At 42.6% G+C, this 11,900-nt stretch overlaps 1 protein-coding gene across 5 annotated transcripts in view; it reads right to left on the bottom strand.

The window, feature by feature from the left end:
- The window catches only part of KIAA1549L (KIAA1549 like), a 278,328-nt gene that overhangs the window by 134,283 nt on the left and 132,145 nt on the right, over nt 1-11,900 (bottom strand). The gene's annotated exons all lie outside the window — the stretch shown is intronic.

Raw genomic sequence — 11,900 nt, 5'->3', positions numbered from 1 at the left:
GTTTCAATTAGATTTTAACTGCTGAATAATCCATTAAAGAAGATATAAATGAGAAAGGTTCATATATGGTAGGGCTAAACTGTATTGGAAAATGTGACGTTTGTCATTCTGTTTAAACATGCTGAAAAAAATGCAAGACAAGTTGACTATATGCCCTGTGATAGTCGAATATATGCCCTAAAACTACTGCTATTGTTTACATCAACTACAAAGGCAGGACTGCTGAAAACTGCTGTGCTTGACAAAACTCCCAATACTCCCTATCAGTCATAGTATGTCAACATATTAAGTAGAAGTTTGGGTTTAGTAGCAGCTACACAAAGGGAATGGATGCTGACAACCAAGCTTCAAAGACCTGGCAAACACTACGGCACAGGAATAGAGTCAATCTTGGCTAGGTTCCTCAGCAGAGCAGCTGTAGGTGTTTATCTTGCCAGCCATAATTATGTGCACAATTACATGCAGGCAAGCAAGAAATGAAAGCAGGGATAAAAATGAGAAAGGAAGATTAAAACAAAGGAACTACTCATACATATGTGTACACACACATACATATATGCACAGATACAAAGGAATCATGAAAGAAACAGCAAAATGGCTGCACTCGCTTTATATCAGAAATTATGTTTCTGAACCATTTTTGTATTACATTTGTTAAAACTGATTTTTGTTTGGTTTGAACAAAGATCAACCAAAATCATTGTCCATGTTATATTTAGCAACCCAGTATATCAGAGGTACTGTAAAAAAGTGCCACATACGCTTGTATGCCCTGTGGGATCTCCTTGAATTCTGGTGCATGCTGAAGTAAGCAGATGTCATGGACCTTCTGTTCTCTTTGACTTAGCAAGTGGGCAGAAACAAACAATACAGAATGCATGCTCTGCCCCCAAAGAGGCAATTCTACAAAGCCAAATCACTGCTGGATATAGTAATCCACTTCTGTCAAGGGCTAACAATAAGTAGTCCCCGGGGGGTGGGGGGAGACATACAGGTGAAACTCGGAAAATTAGAATATCGTGCAAAAGTCCATTAATTTCAGTAATGCAAATTAAAAGGTGAAACTGATATATGAGACAGATGCATTACATGCAAAGCGAGATAAGTCAAGCCTTAATTTGTTATAATTGTGATGATCATGGCGTACAGCTCATGAAAACCCCAAATCTACAATCTCAGAAAATTAGAATATTACATGGAACCAAGAAGACAAGGATTGAAGAATAGAACAATATCGGACCTCTGAAAAGTATAAGCATGCATATGTATTCAGTACTTGGTTTGGGCCCCTTTTGCAGCAATTACTGCCTCAATGCGGCGTGGCATGGATGCTATCAGCCTGTGGCACTGATGAGGTGTTATGGAAGACCAGGATGCTTCATTAGCGGCCTTCAGCAATTCTGCATTGTTTGGTCTCATGTCTCTCATCCTTCTCTTGGCAATGCCCCATAGATTCTCTATGGGGTCAGGTCAGGCGAGTTTGCTGGCCAATCAAGCACAGTACACTGTATACTTTTCAGAGGTCCGATATTGTTCTATTCTTCAATCCTTGTCTTCTTGGTTCCATGTAATATTCTAATTTTCTGAGATTGTGGATTTGGGGTTTTCATGAGCTGTACGCCATGATCATCACAATTATAACAAATTAAGGCTTTGCTTATCTTGCTTTGCATGTAATGCGTCTGTCTCATATATCAGTTTCACCTTTTAATTTGCATTACTGAAATTAATGGACTTTTGCACGATATTCTAATTTTCCGAGTTTCACCTGTAGAATACTGTATGTAGTATAGATACTCTGCAGTGCAACTCTAGATCCTCTGCAAACTTAAATTTGTACTAGGGGTGTGCAGAACCGGTTGTATGTGGACTGGTTTGAACTTGAACCAGACTCCCCAAAAGTGGTGGCAGTCTGCGTTTGAGCCAAACCAGCCTCAATTCTAATGAATCAGTTTGGCAATCCGTCAGGGTATCTGGGGGAATCCAGTGAGGATTCCCCTTTACAAAATTGGGGGGGAGCCCTGCCTACCTTTGAAAAAACAGCAACAGGGGCAGCAAGAGGGCATCTGGAGGTGGAGGTGGAGGTTCAGCAGCACGGCAGCAGTGGCACAGCTCCTCCAAATTTTCTGGACTGGGCCTGGCGCTCCAGAAGGCCAGGCACAGAGGCCAGGAGAGGGCTGCACTGGAGCACTGGGCCTGGTCCAGATAATTCAGAGGTGCCACACCGCTGCCACCTCCAACTACAGCTGCCCTCTCATCACCCCAAAGTTCTCTTACCACAGATGCTATTCTGTCTGCACTACAGCATATACGGACAGCATATCATGTTGCTGTTGTTTTCCTCAACTCCCTGCCCCCCTCCTTTTCTGTCATTACTTCTCTGTTTTCCCATATTACCTGGATCCTAATATGCTGCAATAAGTATCACTAGACAGGTATCACAGAGGGCAAGGGGACTTGTATGTGGCCATGGAGCTGCCTCCACGTGTGGTTTCTGTGGTCTCGTGGTAGCAAGCATGACTTGTCCCCATAGCTAAGCAGGGTCTGCCCTGGCTGCATCTGAATGGGAGACTTGATGTGTGAGCACTGCAAGATATTCCCCTCAGGGGATGAAGCCGCTCTGGGAAGAGCAGAAGGTTTCAGGTTCCCTCCCTGGCTTCTCCAAGATAGGGCTGAGAGAGATTCCTGCCTGCAACCCTGGAGAAGCCGCTGCCAGTCTGTGAAGGCAATACTGAGCTAGATAGACCAATGGTCTGACTCAGTATATGGCAGTTTCCTATGTTTCCTACATTTGCATCTTGGTGAAATATTACACACACACACACACACTTGGCGGGGGGCAGGGGGTGTACAATTTCCAGAAAGACACCTTTTGGAAATGTATCTAGGTACAATTGTGTGGACAAGGAATTTCCTTCACTGATTCTGTTCAATTATCATGTTATAATCCTTTTATAGAAGAATGGTGAGGGCGATGATAAGAAGACATTGCTCAGCCATGTAGCAATGCTTTGCATGCAGAAGCTTCCAATCTCTTTCCTGTCATTTCCAGTTGAAGGATTTGAAGAAGCAGGGCTGGAAAAGACCTCTGACAAGAAGAGGCACTTGATCCCAAAAGAGGCACTTCTTGTAGGGAGGAGTTTTCAGTGATCCCAGTTCTATCAGAGCAAGCATGTGTAAGAAGAACCAAGCCCATTAAGAATATCTTGAGACAGACCTTTAAGGTCCAAATACTTGTAAAAAGTTTATTAAGGAAGTTACATACTTGGATAGAAAGCCTGTGTCCCTGAGCTTTATGTCTTCATAGTGCACGAGCAGGACAAGGAAGGTAAAAATACAACAAGCCGGTAGGAAGAGTAGGGGTAGACACATCAATCTACCAATCAGAAACCAGAGGGGAGGGGGAGGGGGACAAAGAGGAAGACCATCTCTATTCCCTATACCCCTAGTGGTCAATAGGACAGACGGTGTAAGAGTCAATGCTCCTGGGGTCAATACTCCAGCAGCACTGACAACTGGAGTAGACCATAAAGGCTGCAAGAGTGAAGGGTCTAATTCAATATAAGACAGCTTCATATATTTGTGGTTTGTTCAAGGCCAACAAGCAAATTATCCCTATGGCAACAATAATTCTGTCCTATCATACATAAATGTTTGACAATCAAGAGCAAGACTCACTTACATTACTATTTAATCCCATATCTGTCTTTGTCACGCAACAAACACTACCGATGACCAAGCTACCCTAGGATGAGATGCTTGCCCCAACATATTTTGCTCATCTGTACATGGGCTCAAAGATCCACAAGGGCAGGGCTACACAGCCTTCCAGCAGATGTTGGCCTATAACTCCCATAATCCGGGACTATTGGCCACTGTGGCTGGGGATTATGGGAGCTTCAGGGTCCAAAAACAGCTGCAGGGCTGTAGTTGTGCAGCCGTGCACTAGAGAGTGATATATCTGACTAGTGGCAAACTGTTTCTGCCATGTTTGATTCAAGACAGCAGTCACACAGACCCTCACATGAAAATGAAAATGCTACCAACTTTTATTACCCAACCTCCCCCACATTCTACTACACCTTTGAAAGTGGCAACATACATTACCTAAAATAAATCCTTTTCACTTGCAAATTTATTTAGCTGCACTGCTGTATTTTCAGAAAACACCTAGTGTCAGCAAAAAAAACCAACCCATCCCATCCCCACACAAAACATCTGCAAGCCTGCTGCAGTGATATAAACTACCAGCAAAAATAAGGTAATATGGTAGACTATACCATTCCTGCAGTGCGTTCGTGCCCTAAATTGCTAAATTGCTAAGTTGCAGCATCAACAAATACCGAATCGTGTTGTGCTCTGAGACAAGCCAATTGTAAAAAACTTCAACTGGCAAAAAAAAAAAAATGTATATCTGCAAAGCATCGTGGGTAAGAAGATAAGATTTTCAATACTAAAAGGAGTGATTGCTATCTACGATCTGCAGCTATATTATCCTGAAAATACATTTTGTATGTGTATACAATAGATTAACATTAAAATATCTTTTATTTGTGGTTTTATAAATAAATTAGTGATAATACACTTCTGTATTAGATACAGGAATTGGAATAACTTCACCAGTCGCTGATGTGGAGAATAATTAATGATAGTCACAATAATTTGGCAATGCTCCATTCCTGCTGTCACATAAAGATAACCTGGCCAACTTTTATCAACAGCCAGGACCACATTTCTGAGTATATAATTAAAATGAACAAATATATCTAGAAAAGGTCAGCAAAGCAAGCCACAAATCAATCTGCAACTAATGAAAAATACTAAAACAAATAAGATGTAATAAATACACAGGCTGCCGATACGTTTTTGGGCAAAATACAAGGTGCTGGTTATTACCTAAAGGTAAAGGTAAAGTGTGCCGTCAGGTAGATTTGGACTCATGGCACCCACAGATCCCTGTCGTTTTCTTTGGTAGAATACAGGAGGGGGTTACCATTGCCTCCTCCTGTGCAGTATGAGACGATGCCTTTCAGCATCTTCCTATATTGCTGCTGCCCAATATAGTACCAGAGGGGATTAGAACTGGCAGCCGTCTGCTTGTTAGTCAAACATTTCCCCGCTGCACCACTTAAGGTGATTGGTTATTACCTACAAAGACCTAAACAGCTTAAGCCCTGGATATTTAAGAGAACGTCTTCTTCGCCATGAGCCCCACCACCTGTTAAGATCATCTAGAGAGGTTCGCTTGAAGCTTCTACCAACCCATTTGGCGGCTTTTCGGGAACGGGCCTTCTCCATTGCTGCCCCTGGACTTTGGAATGCGCTCCCTGTTGAAATAAGGACCTCCTCATCTCTGGCAACTTTTAAAAAGACACTGAAGACAAATTTATTCACCCAAGCTTTTAATTAGATCTATGGTTTTAAATTTTTAATGTTGATTTTAAATGATTTTAATTGTTTAATTGATTTAGTTTGATTTTATTTGTTAGTAGGTTTTAATTGTTTGGGGTTTTTTTAAACTTCTCTGAGCCATTTTTGGCAGGGTGGTATATAAATCAAATAAATAATTTTTAAAAAATATGTTAGGCTAAAAAGCCAGGCAAGCAGTTCACTGGATTAACTATTACACTCTGAAGGCAAAGGAAACAGAAAGGTTGAACTACTTGCTTCAGTTTGTACATAAATTGAACGTTCTATTGAAGTAGTTAACACTACACTGGTTCAGATGATACCATCCCCACCCACGCACCAAAAGTGTCCCTGTCAGGATGTCCTCTGTGGGTGCTCCCCCAGAACATCCTTTTATTACATGGGGCAGGTGTTCATCTGAAGTGTCTGGAATGCATGTAAAGAGGCCATTTGGATGAACAGCATCCCCCATGTGATAAAGGGACATGCCAGGAGTATGTCAAGACATCTTCAGAGGACATCCTGATGGGTGCACTATTGGTATGTCCCCCTTCCTCATCACATCCACAGGGCTGGTATTGTCTGAACTGGCCCACTGACCAAAAAAGGAGGCTGGATCCAAACAACCACAGATGGTGTTTCATTTGCACACAGGGATTCTCAGTTTCCCCTTCCAGCAGCAGCTCCCACACTCCTTGGAAAGCACCTCAAGCTTACATCATGAATGGCATCCTATGAGGGGTATGGAACTTCTACCCTATGCATGTGAACAGTGCAGCAGCCTGATGGGATCAGCTGTATCCTGGCCAAGGATGAGAAATGGTCACAACTCATTTGAATAAAGGGCTATTCCAAGAATACCTGGTCTGAATGAATCATGTCACTATGACTTGAAGGCAATAATCGAAGGCTTCTGAAGGAGCTAGCTGGGCAATCTCATAACTACAAGCTATCATATACATAAATTCATAGAAAACCTGTGTAGATCCAAATACCTAGAGAAGGAAAAATATAGTTTACCTCCCTTTAAAAGGGCAGAAAAGTTATTCAGAGTACAGGAGGACCTCAATATTCATGGGGGTTCTGTTCTATGGTTGTACCGTGGATACAGAGACATTATTTCAACAGGGAATTGAGGATTAGATTCCCAGTCACTGGGAAAATGTGGGAAAATGCCAATTTTTTGCCAAACTGGGGCAGATGCGGGGGAAGTTCCTTACTATGCTTTGTGGCTCCCCTCCATATCACGCTGTGTCCCCAGAATGTCTGAAAATTGACTGGAAAACACCAGATTTTTTGTTTTGTTTTTTAAGCAGGAGCCATTCTGTGGCCCCAAGAAACAAAATGGTGGCTGGAAATGAGCTCTGCAGTCATTTCCAACCACCTCCAACACACGGATATGCAAGGTCAACATGGGTTTCTTGGAGGGGAGGGGTTGCATATGCCGAGGTTGGGTATCTTTTATCCAAGCGCAGATACACGAATCCGCAAATAATGAATCTGTGGATAACGAGGTTTCTCTGTATTACACAGCACTTAATTCAGCTTCAGGAAGATAATAAAACATGTACAAAACAAGTATAAAACAACTAGCACACAATCCAGTTAATGTTGAGCAATTTGAAATCTCATTGTTTCAGACAGGAGTGATTTAAGAATGTATTCAACTACCCCACTGTAATCAATGAGACTTTAAAATTATTAACTTTGACTTGAACATGCTTCTAGTTTGCAAGTTCCAAGAGCAAAATAGAGTGATGAACAACAGACAACATGATTTCTATTATATTTTTATTTTTTATTTATACTGGCTGACATCCACATTAACACAGCTTAGGTCTGAGTTATCTTAGAGAGCCTTTTTCTGCATGATCCCCACCACACATTAAGGTCATCTGAGGAGGTCCGTTTCCAATTACCACCAGTTCATCTGGTGGTGACTCACAGGCAGGCCTTCTCTGTAGCTGCTCCTGGGCTATGGAATGCACTCCCGGCAGAAATCCGTAATTTGAGTTCATTACTGTCTTTCAGGCGAGCCCAAACCTATCTGTATGGCCTGGCCTTCCAGGGTTTTTAAACTGCTGTAAACTGTTTTAAATTGTTTTAAATGGTTGCCCCGGTTTTCCAGGGTTTTTAGCTGTTTGAATGTTTAATTGGTTTTATTCTGTTTTTATAGTTTTGATTTTAATTGTTAACTGGTTTTAATTGTTTTTATTCTTTTGTAAACCACCCTGAGCCATTTTGGAAGGGCGGTATATAAATAAAATAAAAATAAAATAAAATAAAATAAAAACACTGCATGGCCATTTCTCCAGTGTAGACAGGAGAGGCACCTTAGCAAACCTGTGAGGGAGAGGAAAATAACAGACTGTGGCCAACATCCTGGCTATGGGCATTGCTTTAGCAAAAGGCTGTTGAGCTAGCTAGTTGCACTAAATCTGGAGCTTGCATTCCAGGCTGGTGTTACCCTGTTGCAAACTTGTTTGTGCTTGCACAACAGGGTCTACAACCTGTGGCAGACCTCATATGCATTGATTTAGAGCAGCTACGTGATCTCCTTGCACTAGGACAATTTTGATCATTGTGCAAGTGCAGCACTAGGATGTCAGCCAGAGTGGCCTGGAAGCAAGTGATGAAGAAACATATATGAAGCTGCCTTATACTGATCCAGGCCATCTAGCTCAGGATTGTCTACACTAGCTGGAAGCAGCTCCCCAGGGTTTCAGAAAGATGTCTTTCTCAGCTCTAACTTAATATGCCAGAGATTGACTTTGACATGTATGTACTGGTACTACTGAGCTATGGTCCCTCCTCAAAGAAAGAAGATAATATATAAAGATGAGCAACAACCAGACAGTTGCTATCTCAAAATACAATTAAGCTTAGCAGAAGCAAGGATATATGCTCCAAATATAAGATTTGGGAAAACAAGTTCTGCTCATGATATAAGGACTCATCTCCAGGCCGTGCATATGTCCACAATTGGATGTGCATCTTGCCAACATGACCATAGGGGTCATGCCAACATGACCATAGGCGTCATGCTACATCTAAATAGGAGGGCAGTACATGACTGCAATTATTGGGTCGGGTCAGATCCATAACCTCAGAACTTTTTGGACCCTTCAGAAGGTCAGGGTCAGAAAAACTGCCAATTTTTTTTATTGGAGAAAATCCCCATAGAAGTATGTGGGTGGAGGGGAACTGCTGGGGGGCAGGATGGCTAGCCCAGGAGCTCTGAAGATGGGCACACAAGTAAGTAAGGATGGTCAAATTCTGTATATTTAATTAAAACTGAATCTGACCATCTGTTGTTTTTAAATTAATGTTTTTAATTAACCAGGAAATAGTACTCACAGAGAGAATGAGGAAGAAAAGTGATGTAACATTCAAGAAACTCAGGGGAAGTAATATAACATCAGAGAATCTCAGGGGAAGTGATGTAAAACCTAGAGAATCTGCTTTCTTCTTCAAATTCTAAGTAAAATAAAAGGTAAACTTAAGATATAAATGTATGCAGGCAGGCAAGCAGATGTCAGTAAAAAAATTTCCTCCCAGCCAGGTCGGGGGGGGGGATGTGGGCTCCCACTGCCATTTGGAACTGGCTCCAAAATGGTTCAGGAATGCACAAATGGTGTTGGGCAATTCTGACCTAACATAGGCTTCCCCATATCAGAACATGTCCAACATTACTGACATGACCTTCCACAGCCTTACTGAACAGTATTAAGCAGTTGAAGAGAAGCAGAAGCTGATGTCAAAATGCAGATGAGTCCAAGGACAGTGGCAGGGATTCAAGCCTGGACAGGGGAAGAAGTGGGAGCAAAGGCTAAACCAACCTAGCATACCTTCTTCTGATAACCTAACAAAATTTCAAATGCTTCCATGAATGGGAGCGGGGGCGGGGGGAGAGAACTAAGCTTTCTAACTTCCGTTTTACTGGATGTGTTATCTGCCTTGATTCTTTACTGGGGAAAGGCTAGAAATTGAATGAATGAATGAACATGAATGAAGAAGACAAAAGTGTCTCCACATCTCTGTGCTTTCTAAACCCTGCAGGTGTTTCAGGCTCTGCTCTTCTGAAGTCACCATCAGATATCTAACACTGCACTGAGTAGATAACTATCAAAGCCTCACATTGGCCCAGTTTCTGTATGTGCATAACAATACCAAGATGATATATTAAAGAAAAACAAACAGAACTACAAGTCACAAGAAGCCAGAACTGAAGTGAAAAGAACAGGTTGTAAGTTTTCCGTTTGAGGGGGTGGGGGAAAAAAGAAAATGTGTTGGCAGCAGCAAGGAAATACCAGCTTTCTGGTCTTACGAAAATGTGAATATAGAAAATGACAACCTGGAGAGATCTGAGGGGGAAAATGAGGGTGAAACATCCAATCCGGACAGTATGTGCTGATTCCAAGAATATGGGGTTGCCAAAGTTTAACTCCGAAATAGGGATAACATCTGGAATGCATTGATGCACTGCATAGTGACTTGAGCCACCAATTCTATTAGAAAGGGGCCATGGCTCAGTGGGAGAGCATATGCTTTGCATGCAGAAGGCCCCAGGGTCAATCCCAGGTGAGGCAGAGAAAGACCTCTGTCTGAAACCTTGGACAGCTACTGCCAGTTTGAGTAGACCAGACCCACATAGATGGATCAATGCTTTGACTCCACAAGGCAACTTCATATATTCATATTTCAGCTATATTATTATAACTACAGCCACAGATTCTATTTCAGGTTACCACCCTCTAAAAATGATTAGCACAGTTAACTGCAGCAGGGAAATACCCATGAGAGAAAGTGACCTTTACATTTGCATTGCAAAGCAGCTGAAGAATGAGTCCAACAGAACATGAAATTAAAAATTGTCCAGAGACTTCTATCACCAACATTTGGCCAAACTAGATATGATGGGGCAGCCATCCAAGTATAGACCCCATTTCACATATAAATCAGGGGTGGAGAGTCTATTCTTTACATGAGAAGTGTGCAGTGGAGGGAAGTGAAAGCTATCACCCTCATCCTCCTTAATTCCCTGCATTCCATTTTTTTAAAAGCAGTTTCCTTCAAATGCTAGAAATGAGATTGGCGGGGTGGGGGAGTGCCAAAAATGACTGAGCACAGGGAGGCAAAGTGGAGAATCTCCCACATTTCCCGTTCAGGTAAAGAATAGACCGCTGACACCTCCCACTTTATACATATTAATGGAACAGACAAGCAGCTAAAATGCATGTCTATGTTGGCCGTTTCACTGGATCATGGACTTATTGCCTTGTTGATGTTTACATGTACTGACTGACAAGAACTTGCCTCTTGTTAATAAATACAGACAGTCAATTCAAGAAGAAGCTTCTGGCAATTTTTGTGTTACCAAGAGGCACCACAAACCCACTTGCCAGCTCACTAGTGGCGAGTGCCCCTGGCCCCCTGGCAGTCAGAACATACAGCACCACACAAATCTCCTCAAGAGGTATCATTCCAGTGCCATTTTTGAAAAGGAAAGAAACAGCAAGAATCCCTTTTGAGCAGTAGGAGAGGGTTCCCACTGTTTCTTACCCTATTCATATCCTAGTGCAAATGACAGATGACCCGCTTCTCCTCAAGTCCTCTGCTGTGTGCCAGAGAGGATCTGAGGGAAAGGGGGCGGTCGCAAAGAGGGAGCACGCCCGCAGAAATGTAGTGGGATAGATCACTGCTGTCCTGGTGCTAGAAGCAGCAACTCTGTCCCTGCATCCTTCTTTGATTGGGCTTCTTCTTTTCTGGCATGCTCTCCAAACTTCCCTGTCAGCCAGGCCCTGACTGCTTGGGCGGTTAAGATGCCTACCCCACAGGAGTGAATGGAATGAGTGGAGGGTAAGGTCAGGGAAAGAGGGGTTCTGGACATGATTATTTATATACTGCTTTTCAATTTCTCTGCCACCCCTGGCCAGAATTGTGGCCCGAGAGCTTCTGTTGCCTGAGAGAGAAAATGCCTATGCCTCTTTGTACCCACAGGGGCAATTTATAAGAATACAATTATTCTTATAAATATTATAAGAATACAATTATTCTTATAAATATTATAAGAATAATATTTGCAATTCTGCACATCCGCAGGTGTCTAATAGACACCCGTTTCCAGTATCCACAGATACTAGTGGGTTAAAACCCATGTATCCGCAGTTCCTGCAGGGCCAGAAGTAACCACAGAGGTCGCGTCCAGCTGCCATTTAGTCTTGAGAGAGGAGAAGACAGGAAGAGCCATTTTGTGGCTTACTTCCTGGGGGGAATGGTTTTTTCCCCATTATTTTTCATGGTTTTGAAGGCAATTTCATCCTTTGGGGGGCATGCCTGGGCACACGGGAGACCTGCAGGGCACACCACAGTAAATCTGAGGCCATTTAAAGGCCTTTTCTCATTTTCCCCTCCAACCTGGAACCTAACCCCCTTTTCCCCATAGCCCTAATGGCTCGTTACCTGTGGTTCCAGTACTCACGGTAGTAGGC

The sequence above is a fragment of the Hemicordylus capensis genome, chromosome 1, assembly GCF_027244095.1.
Source record: "Hemicordylus capensis ecotype Gifberg chromosome 1, rHemCap1.1.pri, whole genome shotgun sequence".
In the NCBI taxonomy this organism is placed as follows: domain Eukaryota; kingdom Metazoa; phylum Chordata; class Lepidosauria; order Squamata; family Cordylidae; genus Hemicordylus; species Hemicordylus capensis.
The sequence above is the reverse complement of the archived record's forward strand: the minus strand, read 5'-3'. Positions and strand labels throughout refer to the sequence as shown.